General features: G+C 44.4%; 1 pseudogene; it reads left to right on the plus strand.

Moving 5' to 3' along the window:
• The first annotated feature begins 7,669 nt into the window (after nt 1-7,669).
• Nucleotides 7,670-27,500, plus strand: part of LOC121844011 — a 50,188-nt pseudogene continuing 30,357 nt past the window's right edge.

Here is a 27,500-nt window from a genome sequence, read left to right on the forward strand (position 1 = left end):
TTGTCTCCAGGTCAGGAGTATAACTTCTTGAAGATGGAACCAGGAGAGGTGAACTCGCTGGGAGAGCCTTACGACTTCGACAGCATCATGCATTATGCTAGGAACACCTTCTCACGGTAACACACACGCACACACGCACGCACGCACACAGGCACGCACGCACGCACGCACGCACACACACACACACACACACACACACACACACACACACACACACACACACACACACACACACACACCCAGGGCTCCTGACATTTCATTTATTTAATTTAATTTACTTTTTTACTTTTGTTTAACTTTTTTACTTTTTTACTTCATTCTCTCTCTCTCTCTCTCTCTCTCTCTTTCTCTCTCTCTCTTTCTCCCTCCCTCCAGAGGTATGTTTCTAGACACCATCCTCCCATCTAGAGATGAGAATGGGATCCGTCCTGCCATTGGACAGAGGACCCGACTCAGTAAAGGAGACATCTCTCAGGCCAGGAAGCTCTACAGATGCCCCGGTAGGTCTGTGTACTGTGTGTGTGTGTGTGTGTGTGTGAGTGTGGTGAGTGTGAGTGAGTGTGGTGTGTGGTGTGTGAGTGTGTGTGTGTGTGTGTGTGTGTCTTACCTGCCTTTCTCATCCAGATACTGTTCTTCAACTGCCTGATGTGTCAGACAGCAGAAAAGAAATGTGTGTTCCTCCCTCCCAGCCAATCCAGGTTCCTACTTTCTACCACTGTAGTGCCTCAGAGACTGTGATGTTTCACTCACTCAGCCAGTCAGGTTCCATAAGAGACTGTGGTGTTTCCTCCAGCCAGTGGGTTCCTCAGAGACTGTGATGTTTCCTCCTTCCAGCCAGTCAGGTTCCTCAGAGACTGTGATGTTTCCTCCCCTCCCAGCAGGCAGGTTCCTCAGAGACTGTGATGTTTCCTCCAGCCAGTCAGGTTCACAGAGACTGTGATGTTTCCTCCTCCAGCCAGTCAGGTTTCACAGAGACTGTGATGTCACACATGGCAGGCGAAAACCTGAAAAAATCCAACCAGGAAGTGAGGTTTGTAGTTTCAAAGCTTGGCCTGCAGTACACTTTGAGATATGGATGAGGTTGCACTAGGGCTTCACTAGATGTCAACAGTCTTTTGAAACTTAAATGAGGATTCTACTATAAAGGAGGGCCTCATGAGACCTTTGAGTCAGTGGTCTGGTAGAGTGCCTCGGTCTCATGACGCCGCGTTCCCGATACAGAGTTACCTCTCGTTCCAGAGCCTTTCTGAAAGACAAAGGAATTCTCCGGTTGAACATTATTCATGTTTTATGTTAAAACATCCTAATGATTGATTCTATACATCGTCTGACATGTTTCTAAACTGAACTTTTCGAGTTTTTGTCTGGATGAAATGCTCGCGCCTCATGAAGATGGATTACAGGGCTGAACACGCTAACAACAAGTGGCTATTTGGACTTAAATGATGGAACTTTATGGAACAAATCAGTCATTTATTGCCGAACTGGGATTCCTGGGAGTGCATTCTGATGAAGATCATCAAAGGTAAGTGAATATTTATGGTGTTGTTTCTAACTTTGTTGACTCCAAAATGGCGGATATCCTCTGGCTGTTTTGGGTTCTGAGCGCCATTCTCAGATTATGCTTTTTCCGTAAAGTTTTTTGAAATCTGACAGAGCTGTTGCATTAAGGAGAAGTCTATCTTTAATCTGTGAATAAAACTTGTATCTTTTATCAATGTTTTATTATGAGTATTTCTGCAAAATCTCCGGATGTTTTGGAATCAAAACATTACTGCACGTAAGGCGCCATTGTAAATTGAGTTTTGGATATAAATATGCACATTATCGAACAAAACATACTGTGTTACATGATGTTCTATGAGTGTCATCTGATGAAGATCATCAAAGGTTAGTGGTTAATTGTATCTCTATTTCTGCTTTTGTGACTCCTATCTTTGCAGGAAAATGGCTGTGTGTGTTTTTGTGACTTGGCTGTGACCTAACAATCATATGTTGTGCTTTAGCTGTAAATCATTTTTGAAATCGGACACGATGGTAGATTAACAAGATGTTTATCTTTAATTTGCTGTATTGGACTTGTTAATGTGTGAAAACTACATATTTCTAAAATATATTTTTGAATTTCGCGCACTGCCTTTTCAGCGGAATGTTGCTAGCGGAACCTCTGCCCCACAGGTTTTAACCCCTAACCTGAACCCTTAACCCCTTACCCTTTACCCCTTTACCCCTAACCCTTAACCCTAATCCTAAACCTTAACCTCAAACCCTAACCTTCAAACTAACCCTAACCCCTAACCCTGAACCCTTTAACCCCTAACCCTTAACCCTAATCCTAAACCTTAACCTCAAACCCCTAACCTTCAAACTAACTAACCCTAACCCTGAACCCTTAACCCTAACCCATAACCCTTAACCCCTAACCCTCAAACTAACCTAAGGTTTGAGGGCGGAGACCACCTTTACTCCATACACAGAGATGTGAACAAAGCTCTCCCCTCACCTTCCATTTGGAAAAATCTGACCATAATTCTATCCTCCTGATTCCTGCTTAGAAGGAGAAATTAAAGCAGGAAGTAGCAGTGACTCGTTCCATAAAAAGTGGTCAGATGAAGCAGATGCTAAACTACAGGACTTTTTGCTATCACAGACAGGAATATGTTCTGGGATTTATCTGATGGCATTGAGGAATACACCACTTCAGTCACCGGCTTCACCAATAAGTGCATCAAGGACGTCGTCCTCACAGTAACCGTGCGTACATACCCCAACCAGAAGCCATGGATTACAGGCAACATTTGCACTGAGCTAAATGGTAGAGCTGCCGCTTTCAAGAAGCGGGACTCTAACTCAGAAGTTTATAAGAAACCCTGCTATGCCCTCCAACGAAATATCAAACAGGCAAAGTGTCAATACAGTGCTAAAATCGAATCATACTACACCGGCTCCGACACTCATCTTATGTGGCAGGGCTTGTAAACTATTACAGATTACTATGGGAAGCCCAGCCGTGAGCTGCCCAGCCTTCCAGACGAGCTAAATGACTTCTATGCTCGCTTCGAGGCAAATGACACTGAAATATGCATGAGAGCATCAGCTGTTCCGGATGACTGTGTGATCACGCTCTCCGCAGCAGGGTTGTGACAAAACTCACACTCATTCTTATGTTAAATAAATGTACTGTATAGTGTGTGTGGCAGGCTTACAACGATATCAAAAAACATTATTTGAGAGTGCACTGACCCTGGTGCTAGAGGGGATTACAGAATGTTACAGTAGAATATAGAATGGTACAGTAGAATGTCAGAATGGGTTAGGGTTAGGGTTAACCCTATTAGGATAAAATGTTAGAATAGAATGTTACAGTAGAATGTTAGAATAAAATGTTAGAATAAAACGTTACAATAGAATGTCAGAATAGAATGTTAGAATAAAATGTTATAAACAAATGTCAGAATAGAATGTTAGAATAGAATGTTAGAATAAAATGTTACAATAGAATGTCAGAATAGAATGTTAGAATAGAAATATTTACAATAGAATGTTACAATATAATGTTACAGTAGAATGTCAGAATAGAATGTTAGAATAGAATGTTACAATAGAATGTCAGAATAAAATGTCAGAATCGAATGTTAGAATTTTAGAATAAAATGTTCCAATAGAATGTCAAAATAGAATGTTAGAATAAAATGTTGCAATAGTATGTCAGAATAGAATGTTAGAATAGAATGTTAGAATAAAATGTTTTATTCATTTTATTGTAACATTCTGTTGTAACATTCTATTGTAACAATCTATTGTAACATTCTGTTTAACATTCTATTGTAACAATCTATTGTAACATTCTATTGTAACATTCTATTGTAACATTCTATTGTAACATTCTATTGTAACATTCTATTGTAACATTCTATTGTAACAATCTATTGTAACATTCTATTGTAACATTCTATTGTACCATTCTATTGTAACATCTATTCTGACAGTCTATTGAAGCAACTTTGGCTCAACATCAGCATTCATACTGTCCTGATGTCTGTGTATAAGATGTGTGTGTGTGTGTGTGTGTGTGTGTGTGTGTGTCAGCATTCATACTGTCCTGATGTCTGTGTATAAGATGTGTGTGTGAGTGATTATTCATGCGTGTGTGTGTGTGTGTGTGTGTGTGTGTGTGTGTGTGTGTGTGTGTGTGTGTGTGTGTGTGTGTGTGTGTGTGTGTGTGTGTGTGTGTGTGTGTGTGTGTGTGTGTGTGTGTGTGTGTGTGTGTGTGTGTGTGTGTGTGTATGTGTGTGTGTGTGTGTGTGTGTGTGTGTGTGTGTGTGTGTATGTGTGTGTGTGTGTGCATACTTGCATCCTGTGTATAAGATGTGTGTGAGTGATTATTCATGCGTGTGTGTGTGTGTGTGTGTGTGTGTGTGTGTGTGTGTGTGTGTGTGTGTGTGTGTGTGTGTATGTGTGTGTGTGTGTGTGTGTGTGTGTGTGTGTGTGTGTGTGTGTGTGTGTGTGTGTGTGTGTGTGTGTGTGTATGTGTGTATGTGTGTGTGTGTGTGTGTGTGTGTGTGTGTGTATGTGTGTGTGTGTGTGCATACTTGCATCCGTGTGTGGTGAACCCAGCTGTAGTCCTTATGAGATCATATGTGACAACTGACAGATGAGCCGGGCCCTAGGGCACTCTGGGTAAAAACATCATGCATGATGGGAGAGGACGGCACATGTGACTCATCTCACTACGAGAGAGATGGAGGGAGAGAAGGAAAGAGAGTTGGAGGGAGATATGGAACGAGAGATGGAGGGAAAGATGGAGGAGAGATGGAGGGGAGATGGATGGAGAGAAGGAGAGATTGAGGGAGAGATGGATAGGGAGATGGAGAGAGATGGAGCGAGAGATGGCGGGGAGATATGAAGAAATGGAGAGAGATGGAGCAAAATATTAAGACAGAGATAGAGAAAGAGATGAGAGAGAGATAAAGAGATGTGAAAGACAGAGAGAGATGGAGGGAGAGATGTAAAAGATAGAGAGCGATGGATGTAGATGTGAAAGATAGAGAGAGAGGTGATAAAGATAGAGAGAGAGAGATGGGAGTAGAGAAAGATGGAGGGAGAGGTGTAAAATATATATATATATAGAGAGAGATGGGAGTAGAGATGGTAAAGATAGAGAGAGAGATGGGAGTAGAGATGGTAAAGATAGAGAGAGATGGGAGTAGAGATGGTAAAGATAGAGAGACATGGGAGTAGAGATGGAAAGATAGAGAGAGATGGGAGTAGAGATGGTAAAGACAGCGAGAGAGATGGGAGTAGAGATGGTAAAGATAGAGAGAGAGATGGGAGTAGAGATGGTAGAGAGAGAGATGGGAGTAGAGATGGTAAAGATAGAGAGAGAGAGATGGGAGTAGAGATGGTAAAGATAGAGAGAGATGGGAGTAGAGATGGTAAAGATAGAGAGAGATAGATGGGAGTAGAGATGGTAAAGATAGAGAGAGAGATGGGAGTAGAGATGGTAAAGATAGAGAGAGATGGTAAAGATAGAGATGGGAGTAGAGATGGTAAAAGAGAGAGAGAGAGATGGGAGTAGAGATGGTAAAGAGAGAGAGAGATGGTAAAGATAGAGAGAGAGATGGGAGAGAGAGATGGTAAAGACAGAGAGAGATGGTAAAGAGAGAGAGAGAGATGGGAGTAGAGATGGTAAAGATAGAGAGAGATGGGAGTAGAGATGGTAAAGAAGAGAGAGATGGTAAAGATAGAGAGAAATGGTAAAGATAGAGAGAGATGGGAGTAGAGATGGTAAAGATAGAGAGAGAGATGGGAGTAGAGATGGTAAAGACAGAGAGAGATGGTAAAGATAGAGAGAGAGATGGGAGTAGAGATGGTAAAGATAGAGAGAGATGGTAAAGATAGAGAGAGAGATGGGAGTAGAGATGGTAAAGACAGAGAGAGATGGTAAAGATAGAGAGAGAGATGGGAGTAGAGATGGTAAAGACAGAGAGATGAAAAGATAGAGAGAGAGAGATGGGAGTAGAGATGGTAAAGATAGAGAGAGAGATGGGAGTAGAGATGGTAAAGAGAGAGAGATGGTAAAGATAGAGAGAGAGAGATGGGAGTAGAGATGGTAAAGATAGAGAGAGAGATGGGGAGTAGAGATGGTAAAGAGAGAGAGATGGTAAAGATAGAGAGAGAGAGAGATGGGAGTAGAGATGGTAAAGACAGAGAGAGATGTTAAAGATAGAGAGAGAGAGAGATGGGAGTAGAGATGGTAAAAGAGAGAGAGATGGTAAAGATAGAGAGAGAGAGATGGGAGTAGAGATGGTAAAGATAGAGAGAGATGGTAAAGATAGAGAGAGAGAGATGGGAGTAGAGATGGTAAAAGAGAGAGAGATGGTAAAGATAGAGAGAGAGAGATGGGAGTAGAGATGGTAAAGATAGAGAGAGAGATGGGACTAGAGATGGTAAAAAAGAGAGAGATGGTAAAGATAGAGAGAGATGGGAGTAGAGATGGTAAAGATAGAGAGAGAGATGGGAGTAGAGATGGTGGCAAGAAAGAGAGAGAGATGGGAGTAGAGATGGTAACGAGAGAGAGATGGTAAAGATAGAGAGAGATGGGAGTAGAGATGGTAAAGATAGAGATAGAGAGAGATGGTAGAGAGAGATGGAAGAGAGAGAGATGGTAGAGAGAGATGGTAAAGATAGAGAGAGATGGTAGAGATAGAGAGAGAGATGGTAAAGAGAGATGATAAAGATAGAGAGAGATGATAGAGAGAGATGGTAAAGATAGAGAGAGATGGTAGAGATAGAGAGATGGAGTAGAGATGGTAAAGATAGAGAGATGGGAGAGATGGGAGTAGAGATGGTAGAGATAGAGAGAGATGGGAGTAGAGATGGTAGAGATAGAGAGAGATGGGAGTAGAGATGGTAAAGATAGAGAGAGATGATAGAGAGAGATGGTAGAGATAGAGAGAGAGATGATAGAGAGAGAGATGGGAGTAGAGATGGTAAAGATAGAGAGAGATGGTAGAGATAGAGAGAGATGGTAGAGATAGAGAGAGATGGTAGAGATAGAGAGAGATGATAGAGAGAGAGATGGTAAAGATAGAGAGAGATGATAGAGAGAGAGATGGTAAAGATAGAGAGAGATGATAGAGAGAGATGGGAGTAGAGATGGTAGAGATAGAGGTGTTTCATTTTCCATGTTGATCCTTTTAGATGTATTGTTGTTCTACTGTCACCATTTCATTCTTATTATAATGTAATACCATTTACATGACTATTCGTAATTCATATTGATACAGTGTTTTTCATGCCAATAGAGAAGCGTGAATTGGAATTTGGGTTTAAACTGAACAAGTGTAAAAGGGCGGGTCTTTCAGCTTAAACCAATGACCTAGAGATATGGCATAGAAAAGAGTAACCTCCCCTCTCTGTCTGTCTCTGTCTCTCTCTGTCTGTCTCTGTCTCTCTGTCTGTCTCTGTCTCTCTGTCTCTCTGTCTGTCTCTGTCTCTCTGTCTGTCTCTGTCTCTCTGTCTCTCTGTCTCTCTGTCTCTCTGTCTCTCTGTCTCTCTCTCTCTCTCTCTCTCTCTCTCTCTCTCTCTCTCTCTCTCTCTCTCTCTCTCTCTCTTGTGTGTGTGTGTGTAGCGTGCGGGAGACCCTACAGGAGTCGACAGGTAACTCTCATCGCCCGGTTACCCCAACGGTTACCCCTCGTACACACACTGTGTCTGGAGGGTCTCTGTCACCCCGGGAGAGAAGGTAAACACACACAGAGATATAGGGAGAGAAGGTAAACACACACAGAGATATAGGGAGAGAAGGTATAAACACAGAGCGATATAGGGAGAGAAGGTATAAACACAGAGCGATATAGGGGGGAGAGAAGGTATAAACACAGAGAGATATACTGGGGGAGAGAAGGTATAAACACAGAGATATATGGGACTGGCCCCACCTTCCACCTTCACTGACTGGCCCCCAAGGTATAAACACAGAGATATATATGTTAAAGTAGCTCCAGGCTAAACCTCTGCAGCGTAGCCACCTCCTTCCATAAAGAGTGCCCCCACCTGCTTCCACCTCTCACTGACTGGCCCCACCTCCCCACCTCCTTCCACTGGCCCCCACCTCCCTCTCACACTGACTGGCCCCCACCTCCTTCCACCTCTCACACTGACTGGGCCCCCACCTCCTTCCACCTCTCACCCCACCTCCTTCCACTCACACTGACCTGGCCCCCACCTCCTTCCACCTCTCCACCTCTCACACTGACTGGCCCCCACCTCCTTCCACCTCTCACTCTTGCCCCCACCTCCTTCCACCTCTCACACTGACTGGCCCCACCTCCTTCCACCTCTCACACTGACTGGCCCCCACCTCCTTCCACCTCTCACTGACTGGCCCTCACCTCCTTCCACCTCTCACACTGACCCCACCTCCTTCCACCTCTCACACTGACTGGCCCCCTTCCACCTCTCCTCCTTCCACCTCCTCTCACACTGACTGGCCCCACCTCCTTGGCCCCCCACCTTCCACCTCTCACACTGACTGGCCCCCACCTCCTTCCACCTCTTCACTCACTGACTGGCCCCCACCTCCTTCCACCTCTGGCCCCCACCTCCGCTGACCCCCACCTCTCCTTCTCTTCTCTGGCCCCCCCCCTGCCCTCTCTCTACCTCCCCACCTCTCTCTCTCTCTCTCTAACCCTCCCCCTCTTTCTCTGGCCCCCACCCCCACCTCTCTCTCTAACCACTCCACCTCTCTTCTCTCTCTCTACCCCCACCCTCTCTCTCTCTCTCTCTAACCACTCCCTCTTTCTCTCCCCCCACCTCTCTCTCTCTCTAACCACTCCCCTCTTTCTCTCTCCCCTCTCCCTCTAACCACTCCCTCTACCCCCAGATTGTTCTAAACTTTACCACTATGGACCTGTATAAGAGCTCTCTCTGTTGGTATGACTACATAGAAGTTAGAGATGGATACTGGAGGAAGGCCCCACTGCTAGGTAAGAGAGAGAGAGAGAGTGTGTGTGTGTGTTGTGTTCATTTGTTTATGTCTGACTTGTAGTTCAATTCAAATTATTGCTTTGTTTGTGCGTGTTGTGTGTGTGTTTGTGTGTGTGTGTGCGTGTGTGTACTGTGTGTGTGTGTGTGTGTATAGGTAGGTTCTGTGGGGATCAGGTTCCTGAGGGTCTGGTGTCGTCAGAGAGTCGGATGTGGATTGAGTTCCGAAGCAGCAGTAACTGGGTGGGAAAGGGATTTACAGCTGTTTATGAAGGTACCACACACACACACACACACACACACACACACACACACACACACACACGCACACACGCACGCACACACACACGCACGCACGCACGCACGCACGCACGCACCCACACACACACACACACAAGGCTAATCTGAAAACAAGACTCCTAAATTTTATCAGCATATCGATTGCGCAACCAGGGGTGGAAAGACCCTGGATCATTGTTACTCTAACTTCCGCGACGCATATAAGGCCCTTCCCCGCCCTCCTTTCGGAAAAGCTGACCACGACTCCATTTTGCTGATCCCTGCCTACAGACAGAAACTAAAACAAGAAGCTCCCACGCTGAGGTCTGTCCAACGCTGGTCTGACCAAGCTGACTCCACACTCCAAGACTGCTTCCATCACGTGGACTGGGAGATGTTCCGTATTGCATCAGACAACAACATTGACGAATACGCTGATTCGGTGTGTGAGTTCATTAGAACGTGCGTTGAAGATGTCGTTCCCATAGCAACGATTAAAACATTCCCTAACCAGAAACCGTGGATTGAAGGCAGCATTCGTGTGAAACTGAAGGCACGAACCACTGCTTTTAATCAGGGCAAGGTGTCTGGTAACATGGCTGAATACAAACAGTGCAGCTATTCCCTCCGCAAGGCTATCAAACAAGCTAAGCGTCAGTATAGAGACAAAGTAGAATCTCAATTCAACGGCTCAGACACAAGAGGTATGTGGCAGGGTCTACAGTCAATCACAGACTACAAGAAGAAAACCAGCACCGTCACGGACCAGGATGTCTTGCTCCCAGGCAGACTAAATAATTTTTTTGCCTGCTTTGAGGACAATAAAGTGCCACTGACACGGCCTGCAACGAAAACATGCGGTCTCTCCTTCACTGCAGCCAAGGTGAGTAAAACATTTAAACGTGTTAACCCTCGCAAGGCTGCAGGCCCAGACGGCATCCCCAGCCGCGCCCTCAGAGCATGCGCAGACCAGCTGGCTGGTGTGTTTACGGACATATTCAATCAATCCCTATCCCAGTCTGTTGTTCCCACATGCTTCAAGAGGGCCACCATTGTTCCTGTTCCCAAGAAAGCTAAGGTAACTGAGCTAAACGACTACCGCCCCGTAGCACTCACTTCCGTCATCTTGACGTGCTTTGAGAGACTAGTCAAGGACCATATCACCTCAACCCTACCTGACACCATAGATCCACTCCAATTTGCTTACCGCCCAAATAGGTCCACAGACGATGCAATCTCAACCACACTGCACACTGCCCTAACCCATCTGGACAAGAGGAATACCTATGTGAGAATGCTGTTCATCGACTACAGCTCGGCATTCAACACCATAGTGCCCTCCAAGCCCGTCATCAAGCTCGAGACCCTGGGTCTCGACCCCGCCCTGTGCAACTGGGTACTGGACTTCCTGACGGGCCGCCCCAGGTGGTGAGGGTAGGCAACAACATTTCCACCCCGCTGATCCTCAACACTGGGGCCCCAAAGGGTGCGTTCTGAGCCCTCTCCTGTACTCCCTGTTAACCATGACTGCGTGGCCACGCACGCCTCCAACTCAATCATCAAGTTTGCGGACGACACAACAGTGGTAGGCTTGATTACCAACAACGACGAGACGGCCTACAGGGAGGAGGTGAGGGCCCTCGGAGTGTGGTCAAATCAAATCAAATTTATTTATATAGCCCTTCGTACATCAGCTGATATCTCAAAGTGCTGTACAGAAACCCAGCCTAAAACCCCAAACAGCAAGCAATGCAGGTGTAGAAGCACGGTGGCTAGGAAAAACTCCCTAGAAAGGCCAAAACCTAGGAAGAAACCTAGAGAGGAACCAGGCTATGTGGGGTGGCCAGTCCTCTTCTGGCTGTGCTGGGTGGAGATTATAACAGAACATGGCCAAGATGTTCAAATGTTCATAAATGACCAGCATGGTCGAATAATAATAAGGCAGAACAGTTGAAACTGGAGCAGCAGCACGGCCAGGTGGACTGGGGACAGCATGGAGTCATCATGTCAGGTAGTCCTGGGGCATGGTCCTAGGGCTCAGGTCCTCCGAGAGAGAGAAAGAAAGAGAGAAGGAGAGAATTAGAGAACGCACACTTAGATTCACACAGGACACCGAATAGGACAGTAGAAGTACTCCAGATATAACAAACTGACCCTAGCCCCCCGACACATAAACTACTGCAGCATAAATACTGGAGGCTGAGACAGGAGGGGTCAGGAGACACTGTGGACCCATCCGAGGACACCCCCGGACAGGGCCAAACAGGAAGGATATAACCCCACCCACTTTGCCAAAGCACAGCCCCCACACCACTTGAGGGATATCTTCAACCACCAACTTACCATCCTGAGACAGGGCCGAGTATAGCCCACACAGATCTCCGCCATGGCACAACCCAAGGGGGGGCGCCAACCCAGACAGGATGACCACAACAGTGAATCAACCCACTCAGGTGACGCACCCCCTCCAGGGACGGCATAAGAGAGCCCCAGTAAGCCAGTGACCCAGCCCCTGTAATAGGGTTAGAGGCAGAGAATCCCAGTGGAAAGAGGGGAACCGGCCAGGCAGAGACAGCAAGGGCGGTTCGTTGCTCCAGAGCCTTTCCGTTCACCTTCACACTCCTGGGCCAGACTACACTCAATCATATGACCCACTGAAGAGATGAGTCTTCAGTAAAGACTTAAAGGTTGAGACCGAGTTTGCGTCTCTGACATAGGTAGGCAGACCGTTCCATAAAAATGGAGCTCTATAGGAGAAAGCCCTGCCTCCAGCTGTTTGCTTAGAAACTCTAGGGACAATTAGGAGGCCTGCGTCTTGTGACCGTAACGTACGTGTAGGTATGTACGGCAGGACCAAATCAGAGAGATAGGTAGGAGCAAGCCCATGTAATGCTTTGTAGGTTAGCAGTAAAACCTTGAAATCAGCCCTTGCCTTAACAGGAAGCCAGTGTAGAGAGTCTAGCACTGGAGTAATATGATCAAATTGGTTGGTTCTAGTCAGGATTCTAGCAGCCGTATTTTAGCACCAACTGAAGTTTATTTAGTGCTTTATCCGGGTAGCCGGAAAGTAGAGCATTGCAGTAGTCTAACCTAGAAGTGACAATCGTTGACTTCAGGAAACAGCAGAGGGAACACCCCCTATCCACATCGATGGAACAGTAGTGGAGAGGGTAGTAAGTTTAAGTTCCTCGGCATACACATCACAGACAAACTGAATTGGTCCACTCACACAGACAGCATCGTGAAGAAGGCGCAGCAGCGCCTCTTCAACCTCAGGAGGCTGAAGAAATCCGGCTTGTCACCAAAAGCACTCACAAACTTCTACAGATGCACAATCGAGAGCATCCTGTCGGGCTGTATCACCGCCTGGTACGGCAACTGCACCGCCCTCAACCGTAAGGCTCTCCAGAGGATAGTGAGGTCTGCACAACGCATCACCGGGGGCAAACTACCTGCCCTCCAGGACCCCTACACCACCCGATGTTACAGGAAGGCCATAAAGATCATCAAGGACAACAACCACCCGAGCCACTGCCTGTTCACCCCGCTATCATCCAGAAGGCGAGGTCAGTACAGGTGCATCAAAGCTGGGACCGAGAGACTGAAAAACAGCTTCTATCTCAAGGCCATCAGACTGTTAAACAGCCACCACTAACATTGAGTGGCTGCTGCCCACACTGTCAATGACACTGACTCTACTCCAGCCACTTTAATCATGGGAATTGATGGGAAATGATGTAAATATATCACTAGCCACTTTAAACAATGCTACCTTATATAATGTTACTTGCCCTACATTATTCATCTCATATGTATACGTATATACAGTACTCTATATCATCTACTGCATCCTTATGTAATACATGTATCACTAGCCACTTTAACTATGCCACTTGGTTTACATACTCATCTCATATGTATATACTGTACTCGATATCATCTACTGTATCTTGCCTATGCCGCTCTGTACCATCACTCATTCATATATCCTTATGTACATATTCTTATCCCCTTACACTGTGCATAAGACAGTAGTTTTGGAATCGTTAATTAGATTACTTGTTGGTTATTACTGCATTGTCAGAACTAGAAGCACAAGCATTTCGCTACACTCGCATTAACATCTGCTAACCATGTGTATGTGACAAATAAATGTGATTTGATTTGATATACACACACAGTACACATACATTTTATTTGTAATTCAAATAAATATAAATACATTAATGTCTCCCTCCCTCCCTCCCCTCCCCTCTTCCTCCCTTCTCCTCTCTCCTTCCTCCTCTCTTATCCCCCTCTTCCCGTACTCTTCCTCCCCCTCTCCTCTCGCCTCCCTCCTTCCTCTCTCCCCTCTTCCTCCACCTCTCCCCCTCTCCATCCCTTCCCCTCTCCTCCCCTCTTGTAGCTGTCTGTGGAGGAGAGATCTTGAGATCAGGGCCAGATTCAGTCCCCTAACTATCCTGATGACTACCGTCCATCTAAAGACTGTGTTTGGAGGATCACCGTCTCAGAGGGGTACAACGTAGGACTCAGCTTCCAGGCCTTTGAGGTGACACCCCCTGTCTGTCTGTCTGTCTGTCTGTCTGTAGGACTCAGTCAGGCCTGTGGTGACACCCCCTGTCTGTCTGTCTGTCTGTCTGTCTCTCTACAACGTAGGACTCAGCTTCCAGGCCTTTGAGGTGACACCCCCTGTCTGTCTGTCTGTCTGTCTGTCTGTCTGTCTGTCTGTCTGTCTGTCTGTCTGTCTGTCTGTCTGTCTGTCTGTCTGTCTGTCTGTCTGTCTGTCTGTCTGTCTGTCTCTCTACAACGTAGGACTCAGCTTCCAGGCCTTTGAGGTGACACCCCCTGTCTGTCTGTCTGTCCGTCTGTCTGTCTGTCTGTCTGTCTGTCTGTCTGTCTGTCTGTCTGTCTGTCTGTCTGTCTGTCTGTCTGTCTGTCTGCTTCAGGCCTTTGTGTCTGTCTGTCTGTCTGTCTGTCTGTCTGTCTGTCTGTCTCTCTACAACGTAGGACTCAGCTTCAGGCCTTTGAGGTGACACCCCCTGTCTGTCTGTCTGCCTGTCTGTCTGTCTGTCTGTCTGTCTGTCTGTCTGTCTGTCTGTCTGTCTGTCTGTCTGTCTGTCTGTCTGTCTGTCTGTTGTCTGTCTGTCTGTCTCTCCCCTGTCTGTCTCTGTCTTCCAGGCCTTTGTCTGACACCCCCTGTCTGTCTGTCTGTCTGTCTGTCTCTCGCTCTCTCTGTTCTTCTGTCTCTCTCCTCTTTCTCTGTCGTTCTCTCTCACATGCTCATGTGCGGGTGTGTGTTTGTTTAGCAAAGCCCCTGGTACTAATTCAATAAGAAATGTATCTGAACTCTGAATGACCTCTAGAATACTCCCTATGACTGAAACTATGACTGAACTGAATCTATGACTGAACTGAAACTATGAATTAAACTATGACTGAAACTCTGACTGAACTGAAACTATGATTTAAACTATGACTGTAACTATGACTGTAACTATGACTGAACTGAAACTATGAATTAAACTATGACTGTAACTATGACTGAACTGAAACTATGAATTAAACTATGACTGAACTGAAACTATGAATTAAACTATGACTGAACTGAAACTATGAATTAAACTATGACTGAACTGAAACTATGAATTAAACTATGAATTAAACTAATGACTGAAACTATGACTGAACTGAAACTATGAATTAAACTATGACTGTAACTATGACTGAAACTATGACTGAAACTATGACTGTAACTATGACTGAACTGAAACTATGAATTAAACTATGACTGAACTGAAACTATGATTTAAACTATGACTGAACTGAAACTATGATTTAAACTATGACTGAACTGAAACTATGATTTAAACTATGACTGAACTGAAACTATGAATTAAACTATGACTGTAACTATGACTGTACATAGCCCACCTATAATTTAGCCCAAACAACTACCTTTTTCACCTACTGTATTTAATTTATTTATTTATTTTGCTCCTTTGCACCCCATTATTTCTATCTCTACTTTGCACATTCTTCCATTGCAAAACTACCATTCCAGTGTTTTACTTGCTATATTGTATTTACTTTGCCACCATGGCCTTTTTTGCCTTTACCTCCCTTCTCACCTCATTTGCTCACATTGTATATAGACTTGTTTATACTGTATTATTGACTGTATGTTTGTTTTACTCCATGTGTAACTCTGTGTCGTTGTATCTGTCGAACTGCTTTGCTTTATCTTGGCCAGGTCGCAATTGTAAATGAGAACTTGTTCTCAACTTGTCTACCTGGTTAAATAAAGGTGATTTTTTGTTTTGTTTAAAGGTTAGCAGTATAACCTTGAAATCAGCCCTTGCTTTGACAGGAAGCCAGTGTAGAGAGCTAGCACTGGAGTAATATGATCACATTTTTTGGTTCTAGTCAGGATTCTAGCAGCCGTATTTTAGCACCTAACTGAAGTTTATTTAGTGCTTTATCCGGGTAGCCGGAAAGTAGAGCATTGCAGTAGTCTAACCTAGAAGTGACAAAAGCATGGATTAATTTTTCTGCATCATTTTGGACAGAGAGTTTCTGATTTTTGCAATGTTACGTAGATGGAAAAAAAGCTGTCCTTGAAATGGTCTTAATATGTTCTTCAAAAAGAGATCAGGGTCCAGAGTAACGCCGAAGTCCTTCACAGTTTTATTTGAGACGAATTCAGCATTTCACTGTGAGGTCTACTACACCTGTTGTATTCAGCATTTCACTGTGAGGTCTACTACACCTGTTGTAGTCAGCATTTCACTGTCAGGTCTACTACACCTGTTGTATTCAGCATTTCACTGTGAGGTCTACCTACACCTGTTGTATTCAGCATTTCACTGTAAGGTCTACTACACCTGTTGTATTCAGCATTTCACTGTGAGGTCTACTACACCTGTTGTATTCAGCATTTCACTGTCAGGTCTACTACACCTGTTGTATTCAGCATTTCACTGTAAGGTCTACTACACCTGTTGTATTCAGCATTTCACTGTGAGGTCTACTACACCTGTTGTATTCAGCATTTCACTGTAAGGTCTACTACACCTGTTGTATTCAGCATTTCACTGTAAGGTCTACTACACCTGTTGTATTCAGCATTTCACTGTGAGGTCTACTACACCTGTTGTATTCAGCATTTCACTGTCAGGTCTACTACACCTGTTGTATTCAGCATTTCACTGTAAGGTCTACTACACCTGTTGTATTCAGCATTTCACTGTGAGGTCTACTACACCTGTTGTATTCAGCATTTCACTGTGAGGTCTACTACACCTGTTGAATTCAGCATTTCACTGTGAGGTCTACTACACCTGTTGTATTCAGCATTTCACTGTGAGGTCTACTACACCTGTTGAATTCAGCATTTCACTGTGTCTACTACACCTGTTGTATTCAGCATTTCACTGTGAGGTCTACTACACCTGTTGTATTCAGCATTTTACTGTGTCTGTGTATTTATGTATGTGTGTGTGTGTGTGTGTGTGTGTGTGTGTGTGTGTGTTTATGTGTCTGTGTGTGTGTGTGTGTGTGTGTGTGTGTGTGTGTGTGTGTGTGTTTATGTGTCTCCTTCTGTGAGAGACATGACAGCTGTGCCTACGACTACCTGGAGGTGCGTGACGGCCCGGCTGAATCCAGCCCTCTGATTGGTCGATTCTGCGGTTACGACAGACCAGAGGAGGTCCGCTCCACCTCACACAACCTCTGGATGAAGTTCGAGCGGACCGTCAACAAGGCCGGCTTCGCTGCCAACTTCTTCAAAGGTCTGAGTGGAGCATCAGAGAGAGAGGGAGGGGGTCTGAGTGGAGCATGACATCAGAGAGAGAGGGAGGGGTCTGTGTGGAGCATCAGAGAGAGAGGGAGGGGTCTGTGTGGAGCATGAGAGAGGGAGGGGTCTGTGTGGAGCATCAGAGAGAGAGGGAGGGGTCTGTGTGGAGCATCAGAGAGAGAGGGAGGGGTCTGTGTGGAGCATCAGAGAGAGGAGGGGTCTGTGTGGAGCATCAGAGAGAGGGAGGGGTCTGTGTGGAGCATCAGAGAGGAGGGGTCTGTGTGGAGCATCAGAGAGAGAGGAGGGGTCTGTGTGGAGCATCAGAGAGAGAGGGAGGGGTCTGTGTGGAGCATCAGAGAGAGAGGGAGGGTCTGTGTGGAGCATCAGAGAGAGAGGGAGGGGTCTGTGTGGAGCATCAGAGAGAGAGGGGGGAGGGGTCTGTGTGGAGCATCAGAGAGAGATGGAGGGTCTGTGTGGAGCATCAGAGAGAGTCTTTGGGTCTGTGGAGCATCAGAGAGTCTTTAGGGAGGGGTCTGTGTGGAGCATCAGAGAGAGAGGGAGGGGTCTGTGTGGAGCATCAGAGAGAGAGGGAGGGGTCTGTGTGGAGCATCAGAGAGAGAGGGAGGGGTCTGTGTGGAGCATCAGAGAGAGGTGGGTCTTTATGAGAGAGGGGTCTGTGTGGAGCATCAGAGAGAGGGAGGGTCTGTGTGGAGCATCAGAGAGAGAGGAGGGGTCTGTTGGAGCATCAGAGAGAGAGGGAGGGGTCTGTGTGGAGCATCAGAGAGAGAGGAGGGTCTTTGTGGAGCATCAGAGAGAGAGGGAGGGGTCTGTGTGGAGCATGGAGGGGTCTGTGTGGAGCATCAGAGAGAGGGAGGGTCTGTGTGGAGCATGGAGGGTCTGTGTGGAGTGTGTCTTTATGTAGGGGTCTGTGTGTTAATTAGTGTGTCTTTATGTAGGGGTCTGTGTGTTAATTAGTGTGTCTTTATGTAGGGGTCTGTGTGTTAATTAGTGTGTCTTTATGTAGGGGTCTGTGTGTTAATTAGTGTGTCTTTATGTAGGGGTCTGTGTGTTAATTAGTGTGTCTTTATGTAGGGGTCTGTGTGTGTTAATTAGTGTGTCTTTATGTAGGGTCTGTGTGTTAATTAGTGTGTCTTTATGTAGGGTCTGTGTGTTAATTAGTGTGTCTTTATGTAGGGGTCTGTGTGTTAATTAGTGTGTCTTTATGTAGGGGTCTGTGTGTTAATTAGTGTGTCTTTATGTAGGGGTCTGTGTGGTAATTAGTGTGTCTTTATGTAGGGTCTGTGTGGTAATTAGTGTGTCTTTATGTAGGGTCTGTGTGTTAATTAGTGTGTCTTTATGTAGGGGTCTGTGTGTGTTAATTAGTGTGTCTTTATGTAGGGGTCTGTGTGTGTTAATTAGTGTGTCTTTATGTAGGGTCTGTGTGTTAATTAGTGTGTCTTTATGTAGGGGTCTGTGTGTTAATTAGTGTGTCTTTATGTAGGGGTCTGTGTGTTAATTAGTGTCTTTAAGTGTGTCTTTATGTAGGGTCTGTGTGTTAATTAGTGTGTCTTTATGTAGGGGTCTGTGTGTTGTTAGTGTGTCTTTATGTAGGGGTCTGTGTGTTAATTAGTGTGTCTTTATGTAGGGTCTGTGTGTTGTAGTGTGTCTTTATGTAGGGGTCTGTGTGTTAATTAGTGTGTCTTTATGTAGGGGTCTGTGTGTTAATTAGTGTGTCTTTATGTAGGGTCTGTGTGTTAATTAGTGTGTCTTTATGTAGGGTCTGTGTGTTAATTAGTGTGTCTTTATGTAGGGTCAGTAGTGTGTCTTTATGTAGGGGTCTGTGTGTTAATTAGTGTGTCTTTATGTAGGGTCTGTGTGTTAATTAGTGTGTCTTTATGTAGGGTCTGTGTGTTAATTAGTGTGTCTTTATGTAGGGTCTGTGTGTTAATTAGTGTGTCTTTATGTAGGGGTCTGTGTGTGTGGATTAGTGTGTCTTTATGTAGGGTCTGTGTGTTAATTAGTGTGTCTTTATGTAGGGGTCTGTGTGTTAATTAGTGTGTCTTTATGTAGGGTCTGTGTGTTAATTAGTGTGTGTCTTTATGTAGGGGTCTGTGTGTTAATTAGTGTGTCTTTATGTAGGGTCTGTGTGTTAATTAGTGTGTCTTTATGTAGGGTCTGTGTGTGTTAATTAGTGTGTCTTTATGTAGGGGTCTGTGTGTTAATTAGTGTGTCTTTATGTAGGGGTCTGTGTTTATGTAGTGGTCTTTATGTAGGGTCTGTGTGTTAATTAGTGTGTCTTTATGTAGGGGTCTGTGTGTTAATTAGTGTGTCTTTATGTAGGGTCTGTGTGTTAATTAGTGTGTCTTTATGTAGGGGTCTGTGTGTTAATTAGTGTGTCTTTATGTAGGGGTCTGTGTGTTAATTAGTGTGTCTTTATGTAGGGGTCTGTGTGTCTTTATGTAGGGTCTGTGTGTTAATTAGTGTGTCTTTATGTAGGGGTCTGTGTGTTAATTAGTGTGTCTTTATGTAGGGGTCTGTGTGTTAATTAGTGTGTCTTTATGTAGGGGTCTGTGTGTTAATTAGTGTGTCTTTATGTAGGGGTCTGTGTGTTAATTAGTGTGTCTTTATGTAGGGGTCTGTGTGTTAATTAGTGTGTCTTTATGTAGGGTCTGTGTGTTAATTAGTGTGTCTTTATGTAGGGGTCTGTGTGTTAGTGTGTCTTTATGTAGTGTGTCTTTATGTAGGGGTCTGTGTGTTAATTAGTGTGTCTTTATGTAGGGGTCTGTGTGTTAATTAGTGTGTCTTTATGTAGGGTCTGTGTGTAATTAGTGTGTCTTTATGTAGGGGTCTGTGTGTGTGTCTTTATGTAGGGTCTGTGTGTTAATTAGTGTGTCTTTATGTAGGGGTCTGTGTGTTAATTAGTGTGTCTTTATGTAGGGGTCTGTGTGTGTCTTAATTAGTGTGTCTTTATGTAGGGGTGTGTAGGGGTCTGTGTGTTAATTAGTGTGTCTTTATGTAGGGTCTGTGTGTGTTAATTAGTGTGTCTTTATGTAGGGGTCTGTGTGTTAATTAGTGTGTCTTTATGTAGGGGTCTGTGTGTTAATTAGTGTGTCTTTATGTAGGGGTCTGTGTGTTAATTAGTGTGTCTTTATGTAGGGGTCTGTGTGTTAATTAGTGTGTCTTTATGTAGGGGTCTGTGTGTTAATTAGTGTGTCTTTATGTAGGGGTCTGTGTGTCTTAATTAGGGGTCTGTGTGTCTTTATGTAGGGTCTGTGTGTTAATTAGTGTGTCTTTATGTAGGGGTCTGTGTGTGTTAATTAGTGTGTCTTTATGTAGGGTCTGTGTTAGTGTGTCTTTATGTAGGGGTCTGTGTGTTAATTAGTGTGTCTTTATGTAGGGGTCTGTGTGTTAATTAGTGTGTCTTTATGTAGGGGTCTGTGTGTTAATTAGTGTGTCTTTATGTAGGGTCTGTGTGGTAATTAGTGTGTCTTTATGTAGGGGTCTGTGTGTGTAGTGTGTCTTTATGTAGGGGTCTGTGTGTTAATTAGTGTGTCTTTATGTAGGGGTCTGTGTGTTAATTAGTGTGTCTTTATGTAGGGGTCTGTGTGTTAATTAGTGTGTAGGGTCTTTATGTAGGGTCTGTGTGTTAATTAGTGTGTCTTTATGTAGGGTCTGTGTGTTAATTAGTGTGTCTTTATGTAGGGTCTGTGTGTTAATTAGTGTGTCTTTATGTAGGGGTCTTAAGTGTGTGTCTGTGGTCTGTGTGTTAATTGTGTGTCTTTATGTAGGGGTCTGTGTGGTAATTAGTGTGTCTTTATGTAGGGTCTGTGTGTTAATTAGTGTGTCTTTATGTAGGGGTCTGTGTGTTAATTAGTGTGTCTTTATGTAGGGTCTGTGTGTTAATTAGTGTGTCTTTATGTAGGGTCTGTGTGTGTAGTGTGTCTTTATGTAGGGGTCTGTGTGTTGTGTGTGTTGTCTTTATGTAGGGGTCTGTGTGTCTTTATGTAGGGTCTGTGTCTTTATGTCTTTATGTAGGGGTCTGTGTGTTAATTAGTGTGTCTTTATGTAGGGGTCTGTGTGTTAATTAGTGTGTCTTTATGTAGGGTCTGTGTGTTAATTAGTGTGTCTTTATGTAGGGGTCTGTGTGTTAATTAGTGTGTCTTTATGTAGGGGTCTGTGTGTTAATTAGTGTGTCTTTATGTAGGGTCTGTGTGTGTTAATTAGTGTGTCTTTATGTAGGGTCTGTGTGTTAATTAGTGTGTCTTTATGTAGGGGTCTGTGTGTTAATTAGTGTGTCTTTATGTAGGGGTCTGTGTGTTAATTAGTGTGTCTTTATGTAGGGTCTGTGTGTTAATTAGTGTGTCTTTATGTAGGGGTCTGTGTGTTAATTAGTGTGTCTTTATGTAGGGTCTGGGGTCTGTGTGTTAATTAGTGTGTCTTTATGTAGGGTCTAGTGTGTCTTTTATGTAATTAGTGGTCTGGTCTGTGGTAATTAGTGTGTCTTTATGTAGGGGTCTGTGTGTTAATTAGTGTTGTCTTTATGTAGGGTCTGTGTGTTAATTAGTGTGTCTTTATGTAGGGTCTGTGTGTTAATTAGTGTGTCTTTATGTAGGGGTCTGTGTGTTAATTAGTGTGTCTTTATGTAGGGTCTGTGTGTGTTAATTAGTGTGTCTTTATGTAGGGTCTGTGTGTTAATTAGTGTGTCTTTATGTAGGGTCTGTGTGTTAATTAGTGTGTCTTTATGTAGGGTCTGTGTGTTAATTAGTGTGTCTTTATGTAGGGGTCTGTGTGTTAATTAGTGTGTCTTTATGTAGGGGTCTGTGTGTTAATTAGTGTGTCTTTATGTAGGGGTCTGTGTGTTAATTAGTGTGTCTTTATGTAGGGGTCTGTGTGTTAATTAGTGTGTCTTTATGTAGGGGTCTGTGTGTTATTAGTGTGTCTTTATGTAGGGTCTGTGTGTGTTAATTAGTGTGTCTTTATGTAGGGGTCTGTGTGTTAATTAGTGTGTCTTTATGTAGGGGTCTGTGTGTTAATTAGTGTGTCTTTATGTAGGGTCTGTGTGTTAATTAGTGTGTCTTTATGTAGGGTCTGTGTGTTAATTAGTGTGTCTTTATGTAGGGGGTGTTAGTGTGTCTTTATGTAGGGTCTGTGTGTTAATTAGTGTGTCTTTATGTAGGGTCTGTGTGTTAATTAGTGTGTCTTTATGTAGGGTCTGTGTGTTAATTAGTGTGTCTTTATGTAGGGGTCTGTGTGTTAATTAGTGTGTCTTTATGTAGGGGTCTGTGTGTTAATTAGTGTGTCTTTATGTAGGGGTCTGTGTGTTAATTAGTGTGTCTTTATGTAGGGTCTGTGTGTTAATTAGTGTGTCTTTATGTAGGGGTCTGTGTGTTAATTAGTGTGTCTTTATGTAGGGTCTGTGTGTTAATTAGTGTGTCTTTATGTAGGGTCTGTGTGTGTTAATTAGTGTGTCTTTATTATGTAGGGTCTTTATGTAGGGTGTGTGTTAATTAGTGTGTCTTTATGTAGGGTCTGTGTGTTGTAGTGTGTCTTTATGTAGGGGTCTGTGTGTTAATTAGTGTGTCTTTATGTAGGGTCTGTGTGTTAATTAGTGTGTCTTTATGTAGGGGTCTGTGTGTTAATTAGTGTGTCTTTATGTAGGGGTCTGTGTGTTAATTAGTGTGTCTTTATGTAGGGTCTGTGTGTTAATTAGTGTGTCTTTATGTAGGGTCTGTGTGTGTTAATTAGTGTGTCTTTATGTAGGGGTCTGTGTGTGTAGTTGTCTTTATGTAGGGTCTGTGTGTTGTAGTGTGTCTTTATGTAGGGTCTGTGTTGTCTTTATGTAGGGGTCTGTGTGTTAATTAGTGTGTCTTTATGTAGGGTCTGTGTGTTAATTAGTGTGTCTTTATGTAGGGTCTGTCTGTGTGTCTTTATGTAGGGTCTGTGTGTGTTAATTAGTGTGTCTTTATGTAGGGTCTGTGTGTTAATTAGTGTGTCTTTATGTAGGGGTCTGTGTGTTAATTAGTGTGTCTTTATGTAGGGGTCTGTGTGTTAATTAGTGTGTCTTTATGTAGGGGTCTGTGTGTTAATTAGTGTGTCTTTATGTAGGGGTCTGTGTGGTAATTAGTGTGTCTTTATGTAGGGGTCTGTGTGTTAATTAGTGTGTGTCTTTATGTAGGGGTCTGTGTGTTTTAGTGTGTCTTTATGTAGGGGTCTGTGTGTTAATTAGTGTGTCTTTATGTAGGGTCTGTGTGTTAATTAGTGTGTCTTTATGTAGGGTCTGTGTGTTAATTAGTGTGTCTTTATGTAGGGGTCTGTGTGTTAATTAGTGTGTCTTTATGTAGGGGTCTGTGTGTTAATTAGTGTGTCTTTATGTAGGGTCTGTGTGTTAATTAGTGTGTCTTTATGTAGGGTCTGTGTGTAATTAGTGTGTCTTTATGTAGGGGTCTGTGTGTGTAGTGTTGTCTTTATGTAGGGTCTGTGTGTTAATTAGTGTGTCTTTATGTAGGGTCTGTGTGTTAATTAGTGTTGTCTTTATGTAGGGTCTGTGTGTTAATTAGTGTGTCTTTATGTAGGGTCTGTGTGTGTTAATTAGTGTGTCTTTATGTAGGGGTCTGTGTGTGTTAATTAGTGTGTCTTTATGTAGGGGTCTGTGTGTTAATTAGTGTGTCTTTATGTAGGGTCTGTGTGTGGTAATTAGTGTGTCTTTATGTAGGGTCTGTGTGTTAATTAGTGTGTCTTTATGTAGGGGTCTGTGTGTTAATTAGTGTGTCTTTATGTAGGGGTCTGTGTGTTAATTAGTGTGTCTTTATGTAGGGGTCTGTGTGTTAATTAGTGTGTCTTTATGTAGGGGTCTGTGTGTTAATTAGTGTGTCTTTATGTAGGGTCTGTGTGTGTTAATTAGTGTGTCTTTATGTAGGGGTCTGTGTGTTAATTAGTGTGTCTTTATGTAGGGGTCTGTGTGTTAATTAGTGTGTCTTTATGTAGGGTCTGTGTGTGTTAATTAGTGTGTCTTTATGTAGGGGTCTGTGTGTTAATTAGTGTGTCTTTATGTAGGGGTCTGTGTGTGTGTTGTCTTTATGTAGGGTCTGTGTGTTAATTAGTGTGTCTTTATGTAGGGGTCTGTGTGTTAATTAGTGTGTCTTTATGTAGGGGTCTGTGTGTTAATTAGTGTGTCTTTATGTAGGGGTCTGTGTGTTAATTAGTGTGTCTTTATGTAGGGGTCTGTGTGTTAATTAGTGTGTCTTTATGTAGGGGTCTGTGTGTGTGTGTCTTTATGTAGGGGTCTGTGTGTGTTAATTAGTGTGTCTTTATGTAGGGGTCTGTGTGTTAATTAGTGTGTCTTTATGTAGGGGTCTGTGTGTTAATTAGTGTGTCTTTATGTAGGGGTCTGTGTGTGTTAATTAGTGTGTCTTTATGTAGGGTCTGTGTGTAATTTGTCTTTATGTAGGGTCTGTGTGTTTTGTCTTTATGTAGGGTCTGTGTCTTTATTAGTGTGTCTTTATGTAGGGGTCTGTGTAGTGTTGTCTTTATGTAGGGGTCTGTGTGTGTTAATTAGTGTGTCTTTATGTAGGGGTCTGTGTGTTAATTAGTGTGTCTTTATGTAGGGGTCTGTGTGTGTTAATTAGTGTGTCTTTATGTAGGGGTCTGTGTGTGTGTTAATTAGTGTGTCTTTATGTTGGGGTCTGTGTGTGTGTTAATTAGTGTGTCTTTATGTAGGGTCTGTGTGTTAAGAGTGTGTCTTTATGTAGGGGTCTGTGTGGTAATTAGTGTGTCTTTATGTAGGGGTCTGTGTGTGGTAGTGTGTCTTTATGTAGGGGTCTGTGTGTTAATTAGTGTGTCTTTATGAAGGGTCTGTGTGTGGTAATTAGTGTGTGTGTGTACTGATGTGTGTGTTAGTGTCTGTAAGTGTGTGTGCGTTCTGATGTGTGTGTGTGTTCAGTCTATGTGTGTGTGTACTGATGTGTGTGTGTTAATGTGTGTAACATGTGTGTCACTCCATGTGTGTGTGTGTGTTTGTGTGTGTCCCAGAGGAGGATGAGTGTTCTAAGCCAACGGAGGCTGTGAACAGAGGTGTGTCAATACGCTGGGCAGCTTCAAGTGTGCCTGCGACCCCGCAAGCTGGCCCTGGACAAACAGAGCTGGGTCAGTGTGTGTGTGTGTGTGTGTGTGTGTGTGTGTGTGTACAGAGGGATCACTCCAAATCCAAGACAAGGCATCACCGCCTGGTACAACAACTACCCGGTCTCCGACCGCAAGGCACTACAGAGGGTGGTGTGTACGGTCCAGTACATCACTGGGGCCAAGCCACTACAGAGGGTAGTGTGTACGGTCCAGTACATCACTGGGACCAAGCCACTACAGAGGGTAGTGTGTACGGTCCAGTACATCACTGGGACCAAGCCACTACAGAGGGTAGTGTGTACGGTCCAGTACATCACTGGGGCCAAGCCACTACAGAGGGTAGTGTGTACGGTCCAGTACATCACTGGGACCAAGCTTCCTGCCATCCAGGACCTCTATACCAGGCGGTGTCAGAGGAAGAGCCCTAAAAATTGTCAAAGACTCCAACCACCCAAGTCGTAGACTGTTCTCTCTGCTACCTCATGGTAAGCGGTACCGGAGCACCAAGTCTAGGTCCAAAAGGCTCCTAAACAGCTTCTACCCCCAAGCCAAAAGGCTCCTAAACAGCTTCTACCCCCAAGCCAAAAGGCTCCTAAACAGCTTCTACCCCCAAGCCAAAAGACTCCTAAACAGCTTCTACCCCCAAGCCAAAAGGCTCCTAAACAGCTTCTACCCCCAAGCCAAAAGGCTCCTAAACAGCTTCTACCCCCAAGCCAAAAGGCTCCTAAACAGCTTCTACCCCAAGCCAAAAGGCTCCTAAACAGCTTCTACCCCAAGCCAAAAGGCTCCTAAACAGCTTCTACCCCCAAGCCAAAAGCCAAAAGGCTCCTAAACAGCTTCTACCCCCAAGCCAAAAGACTCCTAAACAGCTTCTACCCCCAAGCCAAAAGGCTCCTAAACAGCTTCTACCCCCAAGCCAAAAGGCTCCTAAACAGCTTCTACCCCCAAGCCAAAAGACTCCTAAACAGCTTCTACCCCCAAGCCAAAAGACTCCTAAACAGCTTCTACCCCCAAGCCAAAAGGCTCCTAAACAGCTTCTACCCCCAAGCCAAAAGCTCCTAAACAGCTTCTACCCCCAAGCCAAAAGGCTCCTAAACAGCTTCTACCCCCAAGCCAAAAGGCTCCTAAACAGCTTCTACCCCCAAGCCAAAAGGCTCCTAAACAGCTTCTACCCCCAAGCCAAAAGGCTCCTAAACAGCTTCTACCCCCAAGCCAAAGGCTCCTAAACAGCTTCTACCCCAAGCCAAAGACTCCAAATGGCCACGATTTGCATTGCCCCCACCGCTGTTTCTCTCTGTTATTATCTATGCTTTAATAACTCTACCTTCCTGTACATATTACCTCAATTCCCCCTGGGAGACCCTGGTCAGAAACAGACTCCATGAGGGTGGTATGAGGGCCCGACGTCCACAGGTGGGGGTTGTGCTTACAGCCCAACACCGTGCAGGATGTTTGGCATTTGCCAGAGAACACCAAGATTGGCAAATTCGCCACTGGCGCCCTGTGCTCTTCACAGATGAAAGCAGGTTCACACTGAGCACATGTGACAGACGTGACAGAGTCTGGAGACGCCCTGGAGAACGTTCTGCTGCCTGCAACATCCTTCAGCATGACCGGTTTGGCAGTGGGTCAGTCATGGTGTGGGGTGGCATTTCTTTGGGGGGGGCCGCACAGCCCTTCATGTGCTCGCCAGAGGTAGCCTGACTGCCATTAGGTACCGAGATGAGATCCTCAGAACCCTTGTGAGACCATATGCTGGTGCGTGGCCCTGGGTTCCTCCTAATGGAAGACAATGCTAGACCTCATGTGGCTGGAGTGTGTCAGCAGTTCCTGCAAGAGGAAGGCATTGATGCTATGGACTGGCCCGCCCGTTCCCCAGACCTGAATCCAATTGAGCACATCTGGGACATCATGTCTCGCTCCATCCACCAACGCCACAGTTGCACCACAGACTGTCCAGGAGTTGGTGGATGCTTTAGTCCAGGTCTGGGAGGAGATCCCTCAGGAGACCATCCGCCACCTCATCAGGAGCATGCCCAGGCGTTGTAGGGAGGTCATACAGGCACGTGGATGCCACACACACTACTGAGCCTCATTTTGACTTGTTTTAAGGACATGACATCAAAGTTGAATCAGCCTGTAGTGTGGTTTTACATTTTGAGTGTGACTCCAAATCCAGACCTCCATGGGTTGATAAATTTGATTTCCATTGATCATTTTTGTGTGATTTTGTTGTCAGCATATTCAACTATGTAAAGAAAAAGTATTTAATAAGAATATTTCATTCATTCAGATCTAGGATGTGTTATTTTAATTAGAA

Source organism: Oncorhynchus tshawytscha, unplaced genomic scaffold (genome assembly GCF_018296145.1).
Source record: "Oncorhynchus tshawytscha isolate Ot180627B unplaced genomic scaffold, Otsh_v2.0 Un_contig_3078_pilon_pilon, whole genome shotgun sequence".
NCBI lineage: Eukaryota > Metazoa > Chordata > Actinopteri > Salmoniformes > Salmonidae > Oncorhynchus > Oncorhynchus tshawytscha.